Raw genomic sequence first — 12,287 nt, forward strand, 5'->3', positions numbered from 1 at the left:
TGTGTTGCTTTGAGGTATAGCTGGGATGCATGACTACACTTCAAAACAAATAGAAGGTCCCCCAAATCAGGAAAAAAATGTAAAGACAGGCATTAATGGTTATCATTTCTTTTTTTTAATGTATTGTGATACAATTTACAAAAAACCTTTCACACGGTCAACAAAGAAAAAGAATCGAAGATTGATATTGTAAAAATATGCAATTTGCTTATACTATTTATGTATACCACTCAAATATATTATATATAGGAATAAATAGGTTGCTGCTCATGTAGCAGTAATAGAGTTCTACACATTTTTAACAATGTTCTTAGCTGAGAGGCTGCCCTTTAATTTTGTTCTAAAACCTCCAATATTAAGAAAATTGAAATCTAGAGTTTACATCAAATATCACATATATTTAATTTGATTAAATTGATTCTATTTTTAAAACTGACCAATGCAATAGGCAGTGAAATTTCATTACCATATGCCACGTGAAAACAGAAGCTCTCTGTATTTAGTCAAACGACTTCGTGGACAAATTTGGCAAAAATTCAACATCTTAGATTTTTTAAAGAGGAACAATAGATCACTAGATGTTGTAGTGATCCAGGGCCATCAATAACACCACTATATGTACAGGGACAAGGGGAATTGGTTGGTTTATTCCTTATGGTAAGTATTTCTTCTCTAAGTAAACTGTTCATCCTAACGCGCAGAAATTGAGTATGCCAATAGGCATTAGGGAACATGGATACATATTTTGGAACAGTACCAGGACTTCTAATATGCCAATAAAAATGAGAATGTAATTTGTATGTGAGCATCGATTCTCGTGTGTCGCACCAGTCTTTTATAAAGAGAAGCTTTTTTCAGGGATGTTATTTCACCAAAATGCCAGGGGTAGCAGAAGTGACATCACACAACCCTTGACCTCCTATGACATCACAGGAAGTGATGTCATTTGACCCCACCCCGAAGTGACATAGGAAGCGATAGACCACAACATTTTTACCCCTTTACAAAACAGGAAGTGGCATCACATAGCATTGTTCCTAAGTACACTACAAAAGTATGGTTACAATATCACTGTAATGTGATATACATTTCATACAAGAATGGATCACCATATGCTTCATTAATATCAGTGTGTATAGGCCCATATTACCAAATGACTGTGAATGCAAGCAGATGTCCAAGGCCAAATGATAATGATATGTTATTATATAGCACTTTATATAGAACAAATATAAATACAATATCACCCAACCTGTGTTGGTACTCATTATCAACCTCCGAAGGATGAAAGGCTGTGTTGGCTTTGCCGGGATTCAAACCTGCAACTTGTAGACAACACACACATTGCAGCAGCAAGCGCTTAAACCCCTGAGCTACCTTACCGGCTATAGCTAATTTACAAGCTATAGTAAAATGAGCAATTACATGTCTGAATGTTCTCAAAGTCAGAAACAAATTACTCCTTGTAGCATAACGTTAAACTGGTAACTGAGATTTAACAGCAGGCAAGCTATTTGCAGGTCTGATGCAAAGTTGGCCAGGCTTCAGAGGTTGGTAAAAATACATACCATTGGGAGGGTGCATAACTGTGTATTAAAGAATTTAGAGTAGCGCAGGAAAAGAAGCTCACTCGCGTACTCTGGGCCCACGTTACCTCCTACATGCAAACAAACATCCTGAACAGCATGCCCTGTAGGTAGGAAAGATAGACACATTACAACACATTACAACAAAGTATTAATTGTGGCACAATGAAATCAAGGGCCACTTTATATACTATGGTCAAATATTTCTGCACCGTACACAAGCTTCTAGGCCCAAGGATTTTGTCAAGCGACCGAGGACACAGAGATGCATTGTCTTGTGGTGATCTTAATAGAGACAATGGCAGAAAAAAAACATGGTATAACTGCAACTTGCGAAAAGCAAAAATCATAGCTCGAAATGGATGCTTATTCTACTCAATGCTTTTTGGAGGTTTTTGTCTGCATTGTGAATTTGAGGTGTTTAAGCACAGACTAAATGATTGACTTACCCCCTGAAGTGTACCTGAAATAAGCCTTTATTGAGTCTAGCAATTATTGTATAGAATTCCAGAAAGGCAAATTATTATTTATTCCTATTCTTTCTTATTTAGTGTCACTGCCCAAAGTGTTACACTTGTGGAACCCCCTGTTTTTCTTTTTTTAAGAAGCCTGAACAAGAAAGCTAGCCAATCTAGAAACAAAGAGCCACATGACACTGGCTGCAGCCCGAGAGTTTTTGTATTTTTCTTTTATGGGGTAGCAAGGGAGACCACAGGTGTAGGAAGGGAGACCTCAGGGGTCGCAGGTGCGACCACTGGCGTCTCCCAAATGACGTCCTTGGCTTCTTTACCTCATTAGAATTTCGGAAGAGCATTTCAACCAAGGAGTCTATTTTATTTAAGATATTAGGGCGTGCTGCAGTGTGTCTCGTGTCGGCGACCTGAATGGTGCAATCCTAAGTAAAATGGAGTCTGCCTTCGGTGCTTACTGAGGGAGGGGGTGACCGCATTCATTAGTCAACTGTCTGGCGGAGCGCAACGGTGTGCTGCAATGTGTCTCGTGTTGGCAAACTAAACGAGCAATCCTGAGTGGAGTCTGCCTTCAGTGAGCCGCTTGGGGTAACTGCTGACTTGCTAAGGACTGAGGGGGGTGCTGCATTGCTGTACTAGTAGCTTTCTCACATCGCGTATTACTGTGGGCGTGTCTACATACTGATTCTCCAATATTCTCGCTGCTGCGTAAAAGAAAGTAAAGATAGACAACAACTGTAACGGGAAAAACCAATCAGACTCATTAGATCTAGAGGGAATTGATACCGATTTACCTGGTACAACAAAGTTTGGCTATGGCTGGGAAGAACCCTGCCAGTGATGCCTGCAACACTTTGCAGCCTATGCCATCCTCATCCAACAGGTACGTGCATCGTTTGTCAGCGTCACAACATTTGATAATCCATAGTGATTTTGTATACTCTGGTAGCTGTAATATGGCTCAGTGTAAGAGTGAGGTCCTGAGTGCAGAACTGCAGTCTTTTATGTTAACAACTCAATTTGCTTTAAACGCCCTTCTTAAGCTCAGTGGGAAGATACATGATGGGATTTCTTCGAAGAGTGTCCCAATGCTGAATGTTGGAAGGAAAAGTAGAATGGTTAATCAAGAGGGCATGATGGTGGAAATGGACGGGATGACCTCCCATTGTATCTGAGTGAGGGGCGAAACCGAGAACAGACCAACTAGATCAGAGTACTGCTAACAGTGGAATAGTTAGTGGGGGTGACCAAGATGAGGATGTGCCCTCACTTTCCAGGAAAGAAAAAAGGAAGGCAGCCCGATTAAAAGTATTCAACACAGCAAAGCATCACAATTACTTGCAGTGCCAGTGAAATCTAAGCCCTCTAAGAGGGCGAGGAAAACAATTGTACGAGCTAGACAACCTCTATCTAACCAGGGAGGAACATTAACTAGTTGGCTAATAAATGATGAAAGCAAGGTGTTAGCTATGAGTGCCAACCAGGAAATGGAAGTGCAAATTGTGGTCGATGGTGCTAGAGTTGCGTTAACTAATATTAACAATTTATGCTGTGCACCTGAGTGTGGTACAGTGGGAGGGGAGGTGGCCTTGCACTCTAGGAAGAAGAGCATGGAACAAAGAGGCGCAGCCTTAAGCGCCAGTAAATCTAATATTATAATTATTAAACATTTACATCAAAAGCAAAGAAAGAGATGGCCAAATCGATCTACCATATTAAAAACCATCAACCTGATTCCTCAATTACAGGTCCTGGTTTCTGAGGATTTTGACTTTGTGGAGCCTTTAAGATGCACTAACCCGAATGTAACTAAGATGCACTGCAGGAACGCTGCTAGATTACTGCGAACCTTTAACCCAGATATAAAAATGAATGGAAATGAGCTTGATGCGGATCAGGAGGATCCCGGGTTGCCTATGGATGGGCTTGAGGAAAAGAATAGTGTTAACCGTATCTTAACTGGCTCAGTAGTGGGCTCTGAGATTACTCTACAGTAACGTATGTTGCAATGGTTGGTGGAATCATTGGCGACACCTAATGATATCATAATTCTAGGCGGTGATTTCAATTGCTGATGGAGCTGCAGGATGGAAGTACCCTCTACTACGTATGTGCACGAGAAAAGTTCCACATTACAAGAACGAGCTTCCAGAGAGGGACCCCGATGGGTTGCGATGTTAGAGGAGTGTGATCTATATATGTTAAATGGACGTGTTGTGGCGGACTGCCCTGGAATGTTTGCTTGGAATTTAGGTACCTAACAGACCACTCTTGAGTATTTCTTTGTTAGTTCAGGACTGCTCTAGGGGATTGTAGAAATGACTATAAAAGAATATGAATATAGTGACCATGCCACTGTTACGCTGCAATATACTGAGGCATAGGCCTGTAGAGGCTCCAAGAGCGCTGGATGTTGATGTCAACCATGCGGGGAGTGCCATTAAATGGTCTCATAGAAACGTCAATAGAGCCAAGGTGGGGATTCAGGGAGTGCCTCTGCCTTGTTGAATATATGACCAGCAAAGAGATTGAAGAATGGATTACTAATTACACAATGAAGCATTGTTAGATTACAAACTTATGAGATTCTGAGGCACAGATAGTTTTCATAAGGGTAAACATTCAGAGGCCTATAACTGTGTCATGAGGGATATGAAACATGCAATGAGGAGAGAGCTGCGTAGGTTACACGCTAGTGGTAAGTCCAGACAAGCTGTAATAGATGCAGCTAAAAGAATTAAGAATAAAAATGGAAATTTTATTCGCTGGTGGAAAAGGGAGAGTAAACTAAAAGCATGGCAGCGGATGACTGCAGTCTTGAGTACAAATAACTGCTGCGATATCTGGCATCTGCTAGGGAAAGCTAAGAAGGATAAAAATATCGGCAAATAATCCAATTGAGGCCGCACAATGGGTCAATTATCTCCATAAAACCTTGGGGAGGGAATGAAGTCCCAATTTCTACCGATAGTTTACCTTGTGCTGGGTATAAAAATGATCTGATTATTAATGAAACAGAAATCATTTGTAAAATCAAGAATTTGAAGACTCTGCCTAACGGGCTGAAAAATATAGCCATAAAGCAAGAGCCGGAAATCTGGGCACAGATACTGGGTGCGCTGTTTGAGAAGTAGCGGAGAGTGGCCAGATCCCAAAAGCATGTCAAAGTGCAATTTTGGTACCAGTTTATAAGAGGGGAGACATAAGAGACCCTGGAATTATAGGCTCCTTTCTATGCAGAATATTAAGTTCTTTGCATCTGTTCCTCTACAAAGACTGCAAGCTTTGGTTACACAGAATATGTTTCTGGACTGATTCCAATCAGGGTCTAGAGTAGGCTATGCCAGAGTGGTGAACATCAGGACATTGGACACGCTGATTGAAAGAACTTGCATAAATGGTAGCCCTTGTCTCTATGTCTTATATATTGATTTCAAAGCGGCTTTTGACCACGTCAATAGAACTCCCCTATGGCGAAAATTGACCGGTATGGGCTGTCCTGAGAATATATTGCATTTTGTTGAATTGTTACACGAGGAGAATGAAGTGCAGGGAAGGTTGGGTGGGAATGGGGCACTGACCAGCCCTGTTAGGATCTTAAGGGGTGTGAAACAAGGCTGTGTCCTGGCCCCATTACTATTTACCCTTTACCTTGCGATCTACCTGTTGTCTTCCTAAAGGCGTGTGACTGTACACCCAAGATAGATGGGGCCATCTGCCCTGTTAAGGCACAGGCAGACAATCTGGTTATTTTAGATTACACACTCATGGGATTAAAACAATCTGCGGCAGCTCTTTGGGCCTATGTGCAAGAAAATGATCTGACCATTAACATGAGTAAGACTCAGGACAGTTTATATTGGAAAAAAGGGATCCCAAGACCAGGGCTCAGTATTAATGATGACCCAATTAAATACATCAATCAATATAAATATCTAGGGTTAATGATGGAAACCTTGAAAGGTTACCCTGGGTGCATTAAAGAACGTCTCAATATGTATTAAATGTTATACCTACAATGCTTTATTCCAGCAGTGACATATGGGCTAGAAGCCATAACTCTTGCACATTGGGATTGGTTGGCTAACATTGAAAGCATCTATTGGAGAAGGATCTTGGGACTGCCTCGATGTATCCCTATTGAAATAATCAGATTAGAATTGGGGCTGTTGTGCACAAAATCTATTGTGATATTAATCCGATTAGAGCTTTACGTAAAAGCTAAGACTGCATCAAAAGACACTCTCCTTAACTCTCTTGGCATTGAAATGGAAAATAAAGCCCAAACAATCTACGGGACGCAAATCAAAATGATGTTGATTAACATCGGTTGGACTCCAAACTGGAAGGGCCCTTATAATGGCATTAAAACATCCATTACAAGAAAGATTGAGCAACGGGATTAGGCAATCACATAGGCATCTTAAAAAACGTATGGATTTGTATCAAATATGAACTATAATTTTGAGAAACCCCAGGATTATTTCATTTTATGTCCCTGGAAAGATTTGAGATTTATAATCCTTTTACGGATGAATTATTTGCATGTTTTAACCATATTGAGCCCAAGATTGGAGATTACTGAGCATGAAACTTGTATAATATGTAAACCGAATCATCCAGAGATGGCCAGGCATCTGTTGACTGAGTGCCATGATACCTCCAGGTCTGGGAGCTATCAACAAATTCAATAAATACTAATAAATAAAATACATGATGTTCGATTTGTGGGACCATATGTACATAATCTTGATACCATTAAGCAGACAGACCCTTGGCTATGCTGTTTGAACACTCATTTTAAGTATTTGCATTGAGCACTTTACAGAATCTGGCTGGTAGTGAAAGAGAAATGACCCAAGGTTATATAAGATGACGCCTAGATGTAGAAAATCAAAGAGTTAGCTTGCTGATTTGTTACCTCAGTAACGAAAACTCTGGAAGATGTGTACATTGGTGTAAAGAAGTGCTGAAAGTCGGAATCTGAGTTGATGTATATGCTGCGCATTCTGTATTTTTGTTCTTATTGCATTTTTGCATTCTCTATACATTTTATATTTTACTCTATTCTATTCTATTTAGTTTGTTTTAGTATCTTAGATGTATTTTAGATTTTAGAAATATTCATTCCGGATTTTAAGTTAGATGAAAAGAAATGGAGTAGTAAGTAATGTTTTGTTTTGGAATGTGATGAAATGTATGTGTCAATGAAATGTAATGTATGACTGTATTAATCTGATTGTATAGGATTGTAATTGTTTTTTAAATATGAAAAGCTTCAATTAACTAAATCACATTAAATAAATAAATGAAGATGTTATCCCATTTTTGTGCAAAATTAACAAGGGGACCTTTATCCAGTACCCCACGCCCCCATTTACCCTTGGCACAGATAGGTGGGGCAAATACCAGGGGAGCAGACTGATTTTAGAAGTCTGAGAAAGACACACTGACTTAACCTCGGACTCTGGGACATCCTTAAACCAAAACCCTGATCAGTTCCCCATGCCTGCAAGCCACAGCTCGGATATGTGGGAGTGACACATCTTAATGTATCCCCCTCTCTAAGGATTGTGGGGATATGCCCTCCCCCGAAACCCTCTCCCCCCATTATCCACCCTGGTTCCTACACACATCCCTTTAGTTCCATGCAAGATAGCAAACATGGTGATCTGTAAGGACACAGTACATGCAGTCATATCGGATCCTCAATAATGGGACTACTTCCTTAGGAGTGCCTTTCATGCCCAGGACCTCCCAGGGAATAGCTGATGAAACTCTTACGTATGCATTTTTATTGCCATGAAAGGAGCCTTTAAAAGTAAACTCCAATTCGGCTTCCTCCAGTCTTCCATAAAATCAGAATTGACAAAACAGTCTGCTGTGAGCCCCTAACTTTACACTAAGACGATCCTAAAGAGTGATGGACGGAAAAGCTTTACATTAACCAGAACCACTGGTCTTTGCCATTAGCAATGACCAGTGCTGTGACCTTTATGGAACGGGAAGTGGGTAGTCCTTTCCAGACTACTAGGTCACCTCTCTGCACGCGAGTATAACCAACCCAGAAGCGCCTAATTGGGCCTCTTTGATGAGATGTAGCTTGGATCCCAAGCCGCATCAATTTAGAGAGCCAATTCATAGGGTGACTTTGGGCATGTTAAATGTATGTCTGGGAAAGCATGGAACTAATCAATATAGCTAAGTGGCAACATGCTGGTCTTGGAAGCGAGAGATACAGAGCGACGCAGGTTCGAACCCGGGTCTGCGCTAAGTACGTATTTATAAGCATATCCAACGGCAGTCGCTCTGAGCAGCCCTTCATTCATTTTTCACCTTGCAATTCAATGTGACAATATTGAAAACATTTTAAAATAAACTTTGGCTTCTGAGTAGAAAGTAAAGTGAAAGTCTTAGCTATGTGCATATATTAATGCAAGTGTGCAGGCTTCTGGTCTAGTGCGTAATGTTTCCCAGAGGCCACTTCAAAACTATATGAGAAGAGGAGAAAGGATTATGGGAGTTTAAGAGAGAGGGTAGGGTGTAGAGGAAGAGGAATGGGGAAGCTGAAAGAGATCTAGGGGCTTGACAAAGAAAAGAAGCGGGTTCTGGCAGTGAGACAGGGGCTTGTAACTAGATCCCCTGCAGTGACCGTCCGACCTTCGAAGGGGCAAGGGTACTTATAGGAAGGTTGATGTTATGTGCGAAGTTATACACCACTGTCCCACAGTTGACTCGGCTCTGCCACCGCTTCTCTGACCCTCGTTCACACAGCCCGCAAGATTCCACCCTGTGCTCAAGCGGGAAAATGGAGATGCACGTCACAGTGGGCCATTTTCTAAGCCCCAGGAGGCTAAAACTGAGGCATAACAACAGGTGTAAGCAGTTTACCCTTTTCCTTTACCCTCTGTTTTTTTCAGTTTCATTTGGAGGTGGGGCAGGGACACAGAAAAGGATGTACATTTCTGTTGTGCACTCCGCTCTGCCTTCAAATACCACGTGGTCCTATGCCAGCATAGCCTTGTAATGCTAGATTATGAATCCATTGACTTCCTGTGGAGTCTGCCTCTGTTTTGCTAGGCATATCTATTGTAAATGCTGTCTGCCATGGACAGGTGACACCGGATAGACTGGAACACAGGCGGCACACATGGAGACTGAGTCAACTACCCCAGACAATCCCACCAACACTTTCGCCCGCCCCTTAGTTATCGCCAGGTACCACAGTGGTGTGGAATTGTCGAGATACTGGTAATCACCACAATACCTGAGAGGTTGACATTAGCAGGTGCACTAGCCACAGGAGTATGAAGGGAGGATAAGGGGAGCTATGAGAGAGCATGTTAGAGGTGGGGGCCAGAGGAGTAAGGAACCTTGTATGTCAGTCGGACCCAGATCAGGACAGACGCAAACTAACCAACCCTACTAACAATTTCCCTTTCTACATACACCTCTCAAACTCCAAACCAAACACAATCAAAACCTACAGCACAACAAACCACACAAACTTCACTACATTGCAACAACAAAACAAAAACACACATAGTCTTGCACAACAGTACACGCAGACTACTGGCTGCAAACACCCCAGGCCCAGCCAATGGACCCACCGGGCTGAGGCCGCCAACAGCACATCACTGCTCTCTTGCACTTTTCCTGCTTCATCCCACTAACTCAACCTCCCCTTTCAGAGCCACCAGAGCGCCAGGGGACCACTCCGGTGGTGATAGTGTGCGGTACAAATGTCCTTTAACATTAACATGCATAAATGGCAACTGACATTCACACTTTTTACAAAACGGAGTGGAAAACAAGGTGATTTAGCCAATTCCATACTTTCTTTGCATTGCATGTTGCAAATGATTAAAGTGCTAATGTTGGTGGTCCTGTCCTTGCAATTCACACTTTTTGTAAAATAACCCTTATATTTTTAATCTCTTGTGCTTGGCGATGAGAATTTGCCCAGACAATGGCTTGCACCAACCCCAAGTCACACTGAAAATAAATGTAAACAAACAAATTTGCTCAGACAATGGCTTGCCCCAATCCCGAGTCACACTGAAAATAAATGTAAACAAATGAATTTGCTCAGACAATGGCTTGCACCAACCCCAAGTCACACTGAAAATAAATGTAAACAAATGAATTTGCTCAGACAATGGCTTGCCCCAATCCCGAGTCACACTGAAAATAAATCTAAACAAACAAATATGCAGTTCTTCTGCAATGGTCTAGATGTTAATATATGAGCAAACAATAGCTTCAGAATGACAGCGCAGCAGCTCCAGCCTTGCACAGCCACCACCTTTCAATGACTAGGACAGTGTTTCATTGGTTGGACCACGATGGACAATGTGGTTGGGTCTCGTCAATAACTATTTTCAAGGCCACCAAAGAAATGGATTAAGAGGCGATGCTGCCCATGCTTCTTCATCAGGTAAGTGAAGATGAGCTGTTTTTGTGTCTTGGATTTCAGAATTGAAGATGTCTATTAATGCAGAACCGTGGTTCTCATTATTTAATTCCACTCGCAGCTCAACCCTGACATTTGAGAGAGTCAGCCTCTCAAAGTAAACCGACATTAACCAAAAAGACTGTCCACTTCCAGGTGACGATAAGGAATCTAGCAACGTGTCTTGAGCTTCTAGACGCAGGTGTCTACATTTGTGCAAAAGTAATCCATGTGTACATGTCCAGCGACTTCCGGGAATTGCATCCACTGAGAACCCTGACCCTCTTCACTGAAGATTCTGAACATGCTGTGCAACCATGAGCTTGCTGAAATCAGAGCACCTGCCGTGGAAAGGGTTATTGACCAATCAAAATGAGAAGATCACCATGCCAATGTGGGACATGGAGGGAGGCACAGAAACTGGCTTGGAAAGTAAAAGAAGTAACAAATTGGGCCCTGTAACCACTGAGTCTTCACTGTCACATCGGATACCCACCTGCCCTGAATGAAGTCACCCCTGCAGCGAGTCCAGCAACTCCGAATATTTTGCCAAAGTATGGAGGTCTTGGGGAAACTACAGACGGCACTAATTCCAGATTGCCTGAAGCGTTGATGAGGAGTCAGGCACCTCAGAACACAGAGATTCATCCAGGGATGAAGAGTAGCAAATGGGTGTTAACAATGGCAACAATGTGAGGGCCTATCTGGAAAAAAAACTGGGGTGGCTGTAGTCTTTATTTAGGAAACGCAACTGCTCTCTTACAAACTCTGTACACTGATTAAGAAATGGGGTAGAATGGGATATGGCTCCTCGTACGCGGCTTGTGCAAGAGGTGTTTTAATATGGGTGGCTGATGAGGTTCCCCTGCAAGTCCCACTCTTCCATTCGGAATGGGAGCTATGTGAAAGTAAACAGCACTCTAGAGGGCAGGGAAGTGGACCTTATTCATTTTTATGCACCTAATGTTAATAACAGTGAATTCTTTCCAATGCTAATTCATGAATATGCTAAGTATGGACATGCTATTTAGATATGGAGCAGTAATTCCAATTGCACTATTGACCATGTTGACAAACCCTCGTAGGGTATATACCAGGATGGATCACTTTTTCATGGATGGGGAATATTCACATATGTGAAAGGGTATAATGTATTTGGGGAATACCTTGTCGGATCAATCGCCCGTTGTGGGTGGACCTCCGATCTCTGTTACCCAAAGTAGGCCCACCTCTTAAGAAGCGAGTGCACATTTGTCTGTAAAGCAAGGTTATTGTAGAAACGGTCGGGAGGGACTAGATGATGCCGTAGAGCCAAACTAACCTGAGTTTCCTCGAACCACACAAGGATTTCACATTATATGTATTTTGCAACAGTTAACACACTCCCACACATTTCATTACAAAGTCATTCCTCCATACATGATGGGTCAAACCTGTACAAAGAGATCTAATCTCCATTAGTTCCCACTCTCATAGGACAGAATTATTTAACTACCATCTCCTTTCAACATGTATTTGCATCAGCTCATATTTCCAGCACGCCCCTTCTCGGGATATCTCTGCTGTTGGTCATGCGTCGTTACATAGTTACATATTCGTACAACAAACATAATTCATTACTGATTCCATTTGGTCACAGACCTCTAACCCTGGTTGTGATGGACATGGTCTTTGCAAGGACACTTCAACAATATGAGAAAGGGGAGAAACAAACAAGTTCCCTTTGTACTGGCAATAAGTATATAATCCGCCCAAACCTGCTGACATCATCGGTTCGCA

Source organism: Ambystoma mexicanum, chromosome 1p (genome assembly GCF_040938575.1).
Source record: "Ambystoma mexicanum isolate Mex_15411 chromosome 1p, UKY_AmexF1_1, whole genome shotgun sequence".
In the NCBI taxonomy this organism is placed as follows: Eukaryota; Metazoa; Chordata; class Amphibia; order Caudata; family Ambystomatidae; genus Ambystoma; species Ambystoma mexicanum.